Source organism: Oxyura jamaicensis, chromosome 6 (genome assembly GCF_011077185.1).
Source record: "Oxyura jamaicensis isolate SHBP4307 breed ruddy duck chromosome 6, BPBGC_Ojam_1.0, whole genome shotgun sequence".
NCBI lineage: Eukaryota > Metazoa > Chordata > Aves > Anseriformes > Anatidae > Oxyura > Oxyura jamaicensis.
In genome coordinates, this window is record NC_048898.1 from 9,603,006 (window position 1) to 9,615,979 (window position 12,974).

At 38.3% G+C, this 12,974-nt stretch overlaps 1 long non-coding RNA gene across 2 annotated transcripts in view; it reads right to left on the reverse strand.

Annotated features, from left to right (window-relative positions):
• The window catches only part of LOC118169056, a 317,976-nt gene that overhangs the window by 116,154 nt on the left and 188,848 nt on the right, over nt 1–12,974 (reverse strand). For both annotated transcript variants that reach the window (XR_004751902.1, XR_004751903.1), the window contains exon 4: nt 9,977–10,292. This is a non-coding gene — a long non-coding RNA (uncharacterized LOC118169056). The remainder of the gene's footprint in view (nt 1–9,976; nt 10,293–12,974) is intronic.

The window sequence follows — 12,974 nt, forward strand, 5'->3', positions numbered from 1 at the left end:
TTTTTTTTTTTTTTTTTTTTTTTTTTTTTTTTTTTTTTTCAGTTTTTATTTTACCCTATTGTCAGGTTCCAGGATAGCTGTGGAGAAGTAGATTTGGCTACTGCCAAATACAGATGGAATCGTTTCAAAATCTGATATTTTTTTTCTTTCCCTTGAAAGACTTAATAATAGCTAACAGTGACATCCAGGACGACAAGCTAAGAAATACAGAAACAGCAACCTCATTTTGCAGGTTAGAGGATTTGAGACAAGCATTTCAGAGCATTAAGAGATTACTGCTCACACAGAGGGAGACCTCTCCTGCACTCTGCTCTGTTTTAGCTTATTCCTTCTCACTTGAAGTGTTCCAAGATGGGGAATTTGCTAGGACATGGGCTCTATGACAGGGGAAATTGCTGCTCAAGATTTCTACTGCAAGAGATGTAGTGCTTGGACCAAATTGAATCGTAACCATAAACTTAAAATTATATGTTGTTTGCAGGTTTAAACAGCTGGACAGTTTACTCTCTAAACCTTTCCGCAGCTTCATGTGTCAGCTTCCATGTTGGCAGTTCTAGCTCTGGTAACATCACTGGGTCTCCTTTAACTCACACCATGAGAAGAGCTGTCACAGAGATACCAGTCTGTGCCCTCTGTAAGCCTGCAATGGACTTCAATCAAAAGACTTAGAAACACGTAAGCACAGGGACTTTTTTTCAAGCACCACCAACTGGAATCTCTTGACACCTTTGCCCGTCACTCTTAGAGCGTTTCTGAAGCACAGAGCTACAAGGAAAGGAGGCGAACTGTTTGCCTATTGGCAGGCCAGGGACGGCAGCTATTTGCTTAGTGAGGACACAGACATATGGCACCTTTTGGGAAGATGCCTTAAGAATACAACCATGATTACTTTCCTTATAATAAGGTGTATTTTTAGCTGGTATAAAGCCACAGGGTACCATCAGGATTTGTCACAGGCTTTTTTTAGAATGCATTTTCACTGAACTCTGATTCTTTTTCAAGAGACTCCCTATGAATGCTGCATGAAACCTAAATGACAATGATAGGGCTGGGACAGCTCCGTTTTAAGTTTTTTGTTTGTTTGTTTTTTCCTGCCTAGCACAGAATCTTTAATCACATTTTTTAAACATCTGTGCTCAAGTTTAGTGTAACTAAAAAAGCAATGGCGATGAAAACAGCCATAGCCAAAAGTGTATGGGGTATATCAGCGTAAGATTCAGATGTACTCTGCCTCATCCAATTTACTCATCACCTTTCCCAGGTTCTGCTGCCTAATCAGAATTCAGTGGCTTGCCTTTCCAAAGCTCTTGAGAGCATCATACTGAAGAATATTGCCTTATTATCGATTATCCTTTGGCTGCTGGCATCCAACTGCTCTGCATTAAGAATTTCCAGTTTGAAGTCAGACGAGGGGTATTTATTTGGAGCTTCAGTTTTTTTTGTTGTTGTTTATTTCTGCATTTGTCCAGCTTTCATCACAAGTGTATTCCAGTCCCTGCCTTGTTCTCTAAGGTACAGGCATTGTAACCACTAGACATAAACAACTTGAGATGTGGCATCTATAAGCCACTCCTATCTTGAAGACAAAGACTGTACCAGAGAAATTCAGGGGCCTGCCCTATGCACTGCTTCATGCCATTAAAATATAAATATTTCCTACTCCTATAGTTTGGTATTCAAACCTCTGCTCAAGCAAGACACGTTGATTAGAACTATTTGTGCAAGATCTTCTTAATTTCAAATAATCTTAATTCAACTCCACTCTCAGCTTGCTTAGGTGCTTCATTTAGATTCCTTCTGATGGCCGGGATGAGAATACAGACAGCCTCAGAAAAAATCAGCATGTGACAGAAAGGATGCAACTAGCAGTGGCAAAATAAAAAGGGAAGAGAAATACCCACCAGTCAACCTCAAAACGTATTACAGCTTACACTCCCGTCATTGCCTGAACCTTTCTGATTATACCTTTCTACCTTCTCATGCATTGCTCTTTTGCAATTTAGGTGGATACAGGAAAATTGTTAGAATAGGTCTGTTCCCCATCCATATTCTAGGAAAGCCATAAGCCCATGATGGTTGCTATGGCATTGCAAAATTAATAAAACTGAATATATTTGGCTTAGTTAAGGCTGCTATGTAACTTTGTACACCAATTTATTTTCTTAAAAAAATAAAATAAAATGAATAATAATAAACCACTACCTTCATGACCGATCTGCAAATATTTTAGCTGAAACCTCAAAGCTGAAACTTCAGTAAAGGGCTGACAGGGTGTCAAGTGTTGCATTTCTTCCAAGGTAGGACATTAAGCTGTCAACAGCAAGGGTGATCTGAGTTTTAGAAAGATCCTTAGTGGCACGGCTTTCACTGCAAATGAGTTCTCTCAAGGATAGCATAAGAGCCAGCATGGCTTGTGAGGTTTCTCTATGTTACATTTTGAGTTGCTGTAAATCATTTACTGTCCCTGAAACCTTGATACAGTTGCTAGGCAGAGGCAGATAATTTATGAAATGCCCATGTTGCCAGAATATCTAGATTTAGGCATTTGAAAACAAAACAAAAAAAACGTTTAGAAAAACCTAAAATGTACTTAATACTGTACCTTTCTCCCCAAAACAATTATGCCCCCAGTGAATAGTTGTGGATCTTGATAATAATAAACATAATTAACTGGAGACAGCTGGAACCAATGAAAAGAACAATATCCCAAAGTTGCTGAGTATTCTGATGGGAAAGATATAGGTGGCACAGCAGATGACTTTTTTTTTTTTTTCATTTAATAGTTATTGTTTCTTTCTACCTCATACCCGTACCTCCACTTTATTCCACTTTGTATTTTTTTGTCTAGCAATGGTCCTGGCATTTTTTTAAGGAGCAGGCTAGCCACTGTATTTTGCAATATGCCATGTTGTGCAGTACGCCCAGCAGCTGATGCTGTACGGCATTCAACTGCCTGCATCTGGAAAAATGACAGAACAGTTCTGAAAAATTGTAGCCTCCTTTTACTAGGCTGCCGGATTACAGGTGCATTGCTCATCATACACCATCACGATATGGATGATGTATTTAGGACTAATATAACAGAATTAGACTGAGAATTTGAGTGAGTAGTTGGCCTATTTCTGGAGGAGAAAGGCCAGTTTCCCTGGTTGTATGCTTCTAAGCCTTTGCTTCCTCTTATTTCTGAGATGCACGATCTTTTGTTCGAAAAATTGTCGTATTTATTTTTCTTCCTCCCTTCTTCTATTATTGTTAAGAGTGCCATGTGCAACCAAAATTAAACTCCAGGACTCAGAATTAGATGTCTCTCTCAATATGCCATCTTTTTCCCTTTCCAGCTTTTCAGACTGCACCATTACAATTGCATGCTTGACAGCCTTTTCATTTTCATTTCATTTTACTGGATGTGTTCTTAAAAGAAAAATAATTATTTTATGTGGAATATAATTAGATGAGGGATGGCCTGCAGTAATACCCTCCATCCCCCGAAGCATGGAAAGAAGTTATTTAGAAATATGCCTTTATTTACTTTTCCCAGAAAAAAAAATATTTTTCTTTAATTCTCCAGTGACTGATGTCAAAGCATTCCACAAGTCCTTGCCCTGTGAGTTTTGTCTGACTATGAAGTCTTTGCTAGATCTTTTCTGTGCTTCAGTGAGGGTACACATAGGTCTTTGCAAACAGCACAGGCCAGCATTACTTGATTCTCATGCTTAGAAACAGCCCCAGCTCCCTGAGCTGTAATGCTTTTGCGGCACCAACATTTGGGAGGACTTCTCACGTTTTCTATGGTGGCAGTGGTAAGCGGGAAATAAAAATTGCCTAAAGTAATATAAAAATAATTCCAGGATTGGTTCATCTGTATATTAAGGCTGACCCCAACTCGCTCACTGCAATCTTCATGTGTCAACACTTCCCCTACTATGTGGACTGACAAATAGATCAACATTATTGGAACAGAAGTGCAGAAACAGAATTCAGGCATGTTGATCCAACATGCTAGCTTCCTTCTGCCTCACCAGTCTGATATACTGCAACTCTGATCTGTTTTATGTGTGTTCTGTACGTTATTTGTAGTCCTGCTACTCCTAAAATAAATCTATGGACAAAACACTTTTTTCAGTCTATTTTTTGTTGTTGTTGTTATCTCTGTCTGTCCAGCAATCTGAAACGTTTTGGCCCAGAATCAAAATAGGATGGTTTGGACAAGTTGCACCTGAGAACTGCCCACATGGCAGAGCCGCTCTGCCCAGCAGGATGGCTGCCCTCCCTCCTTGTGTCACACACTTTTGATACGCAGGGGCCATCCTTCTTCATGGGATTAAGTGATGTGCTATGACAAATCCCACCCCTGGGACATCACAAAAGCTAGATTTAGGTTGAAGAAATACACTTCTTGACACAAAGGTGTTTTTTTTCTTCTTTTCTCCTGCTTATTGTTTCTCCTTTCTACATACATGCCACACACATATATATATACACACACATATTAACTATGATTTTTTTTCTGTGCAAGGCAAAAAACTGCATTGCAAAAAACCTGTATTTCATTGGAAGACTTCCCCCACAGCCCCCACTCACAGTCCTGATTAAATCGGCACATTTACAGTAGCACTCATCGTATTATCAGGTATTTTTACAAGCCATTTTATTCCTATCATCATCATCCTACTTTTCTTCAGGTGCGGAGACTGTTGAACTGCTATTAAACATTTCTGTCTAGAAAATAGGAAGAAAGGTTGATTTTCATTCCAGCTGGGCAAAATCTTTTGACTTGCAGGATCTCCCAAGCTACTCTAATCAATTAGAGAATACATTCATATTTTGTTTTGATCATCAGCTAATTTTTATCCTTCCAGTTTGTTGATTAAGCTCTGATTAAGTATTTGCCTGCGACAACATCAAATCCTTTAATGGTGTCATATTGTGAAGAATTTATTTAAAATACTTAACGTTTCTAACTTTGCATGACACTGATTTTGAAAACAGTAACATAATGAACAGTAAAGGACAAGAGTGACTAACAGATAATGAACCAATTTTTGTCCACACCCCAAAACTTATTTTGCATGTATCATGAACATTTCTATAAAAGTCAACCAAAGCAACAAGTATTCCTACACTGTAAGTCTGGGGGTTCAGTTAAGCAACTAGAGGACAGAAAAACAAGTAAATGTGCAGAACGCTAACAGTTAAAAACTTCACTGAAAATCTCCAGAAGTCGCTGTACCTTTTCCATACTACAGACCAAACAAATTTCTTCAAACATCATTTAAGAAAATCCTCTCTGAAGGAGCAGTAGCACTTGCATTATTATTATTATTTTTAATTGTCAAAGAGCATTCTGATTAAGCATGCTCTCCCTTCAAAACACAGCTCTTTTATCCTTATAAGGATAAAGGATGGAAGGATTTGAAGGATGAGTCAGTTTGGGTAACACACAGACTGATCTGTAACAGTCTTGATGTAACAATCCTGATGACATGAAAATGTTCCAGACCTTATCTAACTAATAGGCATTTTTCTTACTTCTTTAAATGACAAATAAAGGTCTACTTTAAAATACTTATTGGGTGGATAACATATCACGCTGTGCACCTTTCTATTGAAACCATTCACTAGAGTAAATAAAATTCACGGAGAAAAATATGTCAGTACACTACAGACATTCAAGCAAAATTAAGTGAGTTAACTGAAGTGCAGTCATAACCAAGAGATATTATTTCTACTACATCTATAAATTTCAACCAAACCTTCCCAGGGAATGTTGCTCCCAAAGCTTCCATAACAACGTGATTCTCTTTTGTTTCAGCAAACCATAATCCCCCATGATACTCATGATAATCAGGGTAACAGGACAAACAGTGCCAATGGGCAGTGCTGCTGGAACTACAACAGAAACCATAAACCATACAAAGAAATAACTTTGACCAATACCAATGCTGAGCTCTCTAGGATCTATGGTTAAACCATGATGTGCTCAGTAGACACACACAGAAACCACCTTTCAATTTCAGCAGATCACCACAGCTTCTCTGATGCCATAAACTGGCTGGATCCCCAGAACTAACACTGCAGTAAATATGCAACTGTTTTTATTTTACGCAATGCAGGACAGAATGAATCACATAACTGGAACAAGCACTGGACTCTACAGAGTCACCTCTCTATTTGCTGTAAGAATTAAAGGGAGTTTTACCTCTCACTGAAGGAAAATAGGATCATAACAATGAATTATTTTGCAGTTTAGAGCCATGCCTTTCTCTGAAACTACAGAATACACCCATCTTCACAGTCAGGGAGTTTTCACTCATTTACATTCCTTCATGCTTGAAAGAAACATCCCATTCTGCTATGCTGGCTTGCTCCTCAGTCATTAGGCCCTGACCATTATGGTACATTGAACCACTGACCAAAAGGACTGCCTGCTGTAGGAAGCACAGGGCTTCTTCCACCAAAGAAAGCCACAGAACAGATGATAGGTTTTTATGCAGGGCACAGGATAAGAAGCTTATTCTTTGCTGAGGTAAAATAGGCCTTTGAACTTCTTTGGTAAACTGCATGTTCACAATGTCCAGTAAAAATGTGAAAGAACATCAATGCGAACAATAATCACCTGAGACTGTCGAATGGTCTGGTACACATAATGTATGCTTACGTCTTCCATAGCACAGCAAATTCTTAAGGATCATCCTCTTTGTTCTCATGTTTTCCTCACAAGCTGTCAATTCATCAACAAATGTAAGCCCCACATGTATTTAAGCACCCGGTGTTCTGAGCCAGCAATAGGATTCCTGAATTTACCATTCTCTCTTTCTGCAGTGCTCATTAATATTCTGAGTTACTTCACAATTAACAGCTACTGCATGTGATTTATGGGGAAGTGAAAATATGTGAAAAATATTAACTTTATAAAGAGCAAAATAAAATAGAAATGGCAGTAGATAATGTTTTGTCATGTTTACAGAAAGTGAAAAAAAATAATGTCTTGAGGTTTTCTGATTCTTTTTTCTTAAAAAAAAAAATAAATCCCACAGATACGTGAAATATTTACATTTGTCCTTATAAGTAGTTTGCTAATAGGAAACCATTGTTCTTCTCCAGTTACAGCCTAGAGAATAGATATGGTCTATTAAACAGGTGATCTTGCTTGACATACTACTGATGATGTATTAACCCAGGCAAGCTTTAACAAAAATTATATGCAAGCAACATTCCCATCTATTTGGGCAGCGAGCAGTCAAACCTGTATGCTCTTTGAGATGATGCCTGCCTGGTACTGTGACATTTAGATGCATTATTCATTGTATGGTCTAGCTGCCACCACCATGATAAATTCAGTCACACCTTTCTAAAAGAGCTTTACATACACGTGTGTGCTTCTTACTGGTGTTAACATTGCAGATACTGTAAGCATTCCCTGTGTCTGACGGTTCTCAATAACCCTCACATCCAAGTTCTCAAACTCTGTTATGAATCTGTAAACACCTTGCTTACAGCTAGACTAATTTATAGGAGAAAAGTTCTTTTCTTCCAGGGCCTCCTGCTTGTGGCCACCGCCAGCCCCTGCTTTAGATCCATGATTACTGAATATCCAATTCAAGGTAGATTGAATGAAAGGCAAGAGAACCAAGAGCTGTAGATCATGCAAGGCAATCAGATTAGTTTCTCATTTGGAATGGTGGCTTAATTGTAATCTGTTACTTAGCAATCTCAAAGAGGTTGGATTGCATTTTCCACTTCTGCTCAGTTTGACCAATCTTTTACAGTAAAACATTTGGCTTTCAGGAAACTGTGCCTTCTGCAACTAAACCATTTTACTCTAAATGGTATCTAGAGACTATTACACAAGCTCAGGTAACAGTGACAGATTTCAGTCTACTGCGGTTAAAATGTTTCACTGCAAACATGTTTTCAGACAGGATGCCAATATCTGTCATAATCAAGTTCAAGCTCTTGCTGAGTAGCCTTCTTGCCTTGCCTAGTTCTCCTGAGGACTAGGTTAGACAGTTCTCACAAGAAAGGTTTTCCATTTAAATGCATCAATCCTTCCACCTTGAAGTAGCAGGTACTATATGAGAGAGCACAGTAGCAAGTAAGTTCAGTGGGTGTACTCACACCACTTGGAGGCACTTGGTATTTGCTTGCCTGTTGGTCTGAAGCTGTGCAACTGCGTACCAAGAAAGCCTAAATTATCAGTCCAACTGCATGTTTAAGAACAACATTCAGTCCAAGTAAGACATAGCAGACTGAATAATTAATTCCTTTTGCCATTCTGATGCCAGCAAACTTTGCGTCTCCATTAAATTATTTTCTTATATTATGATCTATCCCATGTTTTATTTTACATGATATATATTTTAAAGGCCAGGTTACATTACAAAACCTAGTAGGATTGCTTAACATTTATCTCACTGCAGAAGAACAGGATCTTTTACTGTCTTCTCAATTATTAGTATTTTGCCTATAAAAATATATTATAAATTGAACAGGCTCGAGCTAGGAAATTTTTAATGTCTTTACAAGTCAAACAATAGAATAAGAGTTCACAGAGACATATGGAAGGCAGAGACATCTGCCTTCACACAGAGACACTGCCGTCACAGAGACATCCTGAGGCCCTTTAAAATAGAGAACATCCAATAGAACAATCAGGGAAGTCTTCACTTTCGACAGAGAGCTTTGAGGAAAAGGCTGGATCCCTTTATGTATAGCGGCATGACTACTTTAATAACGGAAAGCTGTCTAGCTGATCTGAAGCTATACTGTGGACACACTCCTCTTTTTACAGCTATCCAGGGGAAGGTGCCATAAAATGCCTCCACAGGCCTAATTCTATGATGTGGATTTTGACAGAGAGGCTGTTCAGAGTCATGAAAGTAAAAGCTCCATAAAATCTGAAGGAAACAGTGCAAATTGAATCTAAATGGGCCCCAGCACAGTAAAAACAAAAGCTTTGCTCAAAAAGCAAGCTGTCTTTTCAGTCCCTTCCAATAGTTTTTACTTGCATTTTACTATATCACTTTGCTGATCAAGCACTCTTAAAATAAACCAGTTGAATAAAGCAGGTTCCTATCTTCTAAAGATGAAACAATGTAAGTTGCAAATTACTAAGCATCAGTTACCTGTCAGCAATTGTCTTTGCTATAATTATGGTATTTTGCCAGTAGCTTTTATTGGGATAGGCTAGAACGTATTGCTCATCTGAGATAACTACTTCTTTCATGTGAACTTTTTGAGGCTTTTTGACAGCTTTGGCTGTCTCAAAGGTATTAGTAAATTAATACATCCATATACAGAACATTAAGGTTTCCCAGGTGTCCATTTAAAAGTACAACAATAGTGAAAACTGGACAATTCATGGAACTGTTTCTATGAAACTGTTTTTAATCTTAATCTAACCTGGGTGGTCTTGAAGTTTGTCTGCAATTACATCATTAAAGTGACTTTAAAAACAAACAAACAAACAAACAAACAAAAAAACAGCAAATAGCTTAAAGAAGAAAAGGTCCAAATCTGTCACTGTGTCACAGAAACATGACAGTATTATTAAAAGGTGATAATTCCAAGCATTGCATAGGGAGAGCAAAATGACTCCCATTCAATGGAGAAAACAAAATTAATCAACAGCATGCCTTGTGTGACTTCAGTATAAGTGTATGTACTGCTTTAGCATTTGTAGACAGTAGATGCCAAACCTACTTGTCAGAAGACCATGGTTTCAGGGATGGTTAAAAAAAAAAAAAAAAGTTTGAAGATCTTACAAATTATTTGCACAGACCAGTTTGAGAAGATGCACAATGTGAACATATGAAAGTCAAACTTATAAAGTCTCATCACTGCATCATTCTGGACTGCCCAAAAGTGCTCAAAAGCCTTGCAAAAGCTACTTCTTTTCAAAATACAAAAGAACAGCTAACTTCTAAAATGAAGAACAAACAATAAAAATAAGAGAACTTGTAAATTAAGATCTTACCTTGTTCTTGGTGGATAAATCTTTTTTGGAGGGCTTGGCTTAAATCCAACTCAGTCACTTTCTGGATTTTGGCAGACTGCATGGTCTTCCAAGCCCCAGGAAAAGTCTCTTAGTCAGCTTGCACTTTTGGCAGGTTGTCTGTTCCTCATTCTCAGTGATCTCCACTGTGCTGCAAACTCTCCTGTCGCTGGGCTCCCCTTCCTGTCTGCCCTTGTGCTCTAGAAACTTCTCTCCTAGTGGCATGTACAATAGCTCCAAGAGCACAAGTGTCTCCCTTCCTCTCCACGGTATCTCTCTTCACCCAGTCATTTCTTTTCTGAAGAACGTAAAATAAATAAAATACATATTAAGCATCATGATACAGAATAAACATTTTTGGAATACATTTTTCCTTATCTTTTTTCACATTTCTCCTCAATTCAGAAATTCTTTTAAATTTCTATATAATTTAATTAGTTAGAAGTGATTTTAATTCTTTACATCGCTAAAGCTCATTAAAATACATCAGTCAGCCAGAATGTAGAGAGACTGAAGATCCTACAGTTCTTTGTGGACTGGTACTTTATTCCTTGCTAATAGCAAACTCACATAGAGAGGTGTGACAGGAAAGAAACTTAACCAAATAGCTAATTACCAGAACTCAAATTCTCCTACTGTATTTGCTGCTGTGCTCAATATAAAGTGTTGTGCTGCTACATATTCCTGGAGAGATTAAACTGCACAGGTGAACAGTGCACAGAAGACAACAGTGTCACAGCAGTTACTCTTCTACTTCCTCAGACCATTACTGGGTCCTCAGGACCTGATTTAGCTTCTTTACATCTTAATTAAGCAAACATATAGACGTGACATATATAAATACATTATTATTCAAAACTAGTCTGTCTGAGCACTGAAATGTCCACCACCAGTAGAATTGTTTCAGAATCCCAAACATCATATTGGTAGGGAATATAGATTTTGCATAGCAACCGTGATCCACCGCTGACACTGAGGTTTTAGGAGGAAATGCAGTTCTTAAAAATGTTTCACTCAAATGTCCTCTGGAAACAAAGCTTATTCAGTCACTTGTCTATCATCTCTGCCTTGCCATTGCTGTTACTACAGTTTTTGTGAAGACCCATAAATGAACAGCTAAGAGATTCAGAGCAGTGCCCCAGATGAGGGCGAGGCAGGCTTGCTTTGGTCCTCAGGGTTTACTTGGCAGACATTAGTTAGCCAATTAACACGCACATCCATTAGGACCAGCTGCAGAACTGCCATCTCTCTGGTGGTATCTGGAGTATTGTGGTTGGGGAGAAGGATTAGGAAGCAGAGATGGAAAAATCTGAAATTAAACAGCCTGCAAGATTGTTTCTGCTGAGTAACAACAGCATACACCGACTGCTGTTACTGAATAAGGCTGCTAACCTTATGCCATAACTAAGTGTTAATGTGTTTTTCACCTCTACGAACCCTGTCTTTGAGGCAGTATTTATAACGCAACTCTCTCAGGACAGAGGGAGAGTACTGTTCATGGAAGGAGTTACTGTATTAACAGAGAAACTGGAAAGAATTGAAAAAAGGAATAGTCCATTTTCCTCATACCTTATTACTTCTCAGGTGGAAGATTATCTTTAAAGCCTTTTCCCCTTTCTTACTGTTTTCTTCCTTTCTTAGTGTTGTTTTCAATTTTTAAGCTGTCAATTTACTTTTTCTCCCATTCCTAGAAACAGGGCTTCTGGCCTGAAGCCTCCAAAAATGTTGTCTTCTAGTCATCTAACAGCTAAATAAATGACCAGATTTAGAATCCAATTACTTTTACCCATTACTTTTAGAACATCTACAAGACATATATAGGGACTTCTGTGGTCCCTTCCAGCTTCAACTATTTTATGATTCTATAGTTGTGACATATAATCTTTATAATCCAAGAACTGAGACATTCTGTCTGCTGAGAAAAGAACGAATGCTGGCAGACCTAAACAATTCATTGGTTTTGCCATGTCTGTTTAGGGCCATGAACACTACCATTGAGGCATTTCCCCAGCACTGGAAGAAACAGAAGCCTGGCAGTAAGAAAGAAGCCAGTTACTCATCTTGCTTTTACATCCAGTCCCTGGGGTTTTTCAATTTGTCTCTCTTTTTGAAACCAAAGCATCTCACAGAAATTCATTTTTGTAGGGGTGGTTGGCAGAAAGGATGGCTCAATTGGGATAAGCTGAGAAATCATGAACTGGGTGTCAGTACAAACAAGCTCAACACTTTATGATACAGACTTATTTAGGGATCACTAACTATGCAATGACCAGAATCAGAATACTGATGACCACAGGCCTCTTGTTCCCTACTGACAGTGCAGTTCTTTGAGCAGATTGTTGCATGACTGTCGTTCACAGCAAACATTGAAGAAACCTCTCCGCTTTGGTATACACTCAAGAAGTTCATAACCTCTAGCGTGGGGCAAGCAATGAGAATTTGTTATGCACCAGGGGTTTTGATGAGGGAAAACACGGTGTCTCTTCTCTTTTTCTCTGGATTAAGCTGAAAAAACCCCAGAGCTTTTCCATTGCTGTTTGTTTTTCTCTTAGAGGAGTCATTAAAACTGATTGCTCTGGCTGATTTACAGGAACTCAGGTTAAAACAATAAAGAACTAAAATGCTTACTGAGAGGATAATGCAATTTGCTATGCTAGTTATATCATTGCAGGTGGGCACAGCACTAAGTCTGAACATTCCCACAAAAAATATCCTCAAAGCATCATGTTAATACACAATAGAAAACAGAACTGTTTTCACAGAAAGGATAATTCCTGGAGGCAGAATATTTGCTACTGAAATGAACTAAATTAACTTATTAAATTAACATTGTGTGACTTATGCAGATTCTACAGACTAACCCCTTCACCTCCAGTTACAATTTGTTTGCTACTCATAGGAAGAACAAACTAGATTAACCTTCTACCCTGTCAGATAATTTTGTTAATCAAATACTAAAAAAAAAGCCACGCAATCCGAG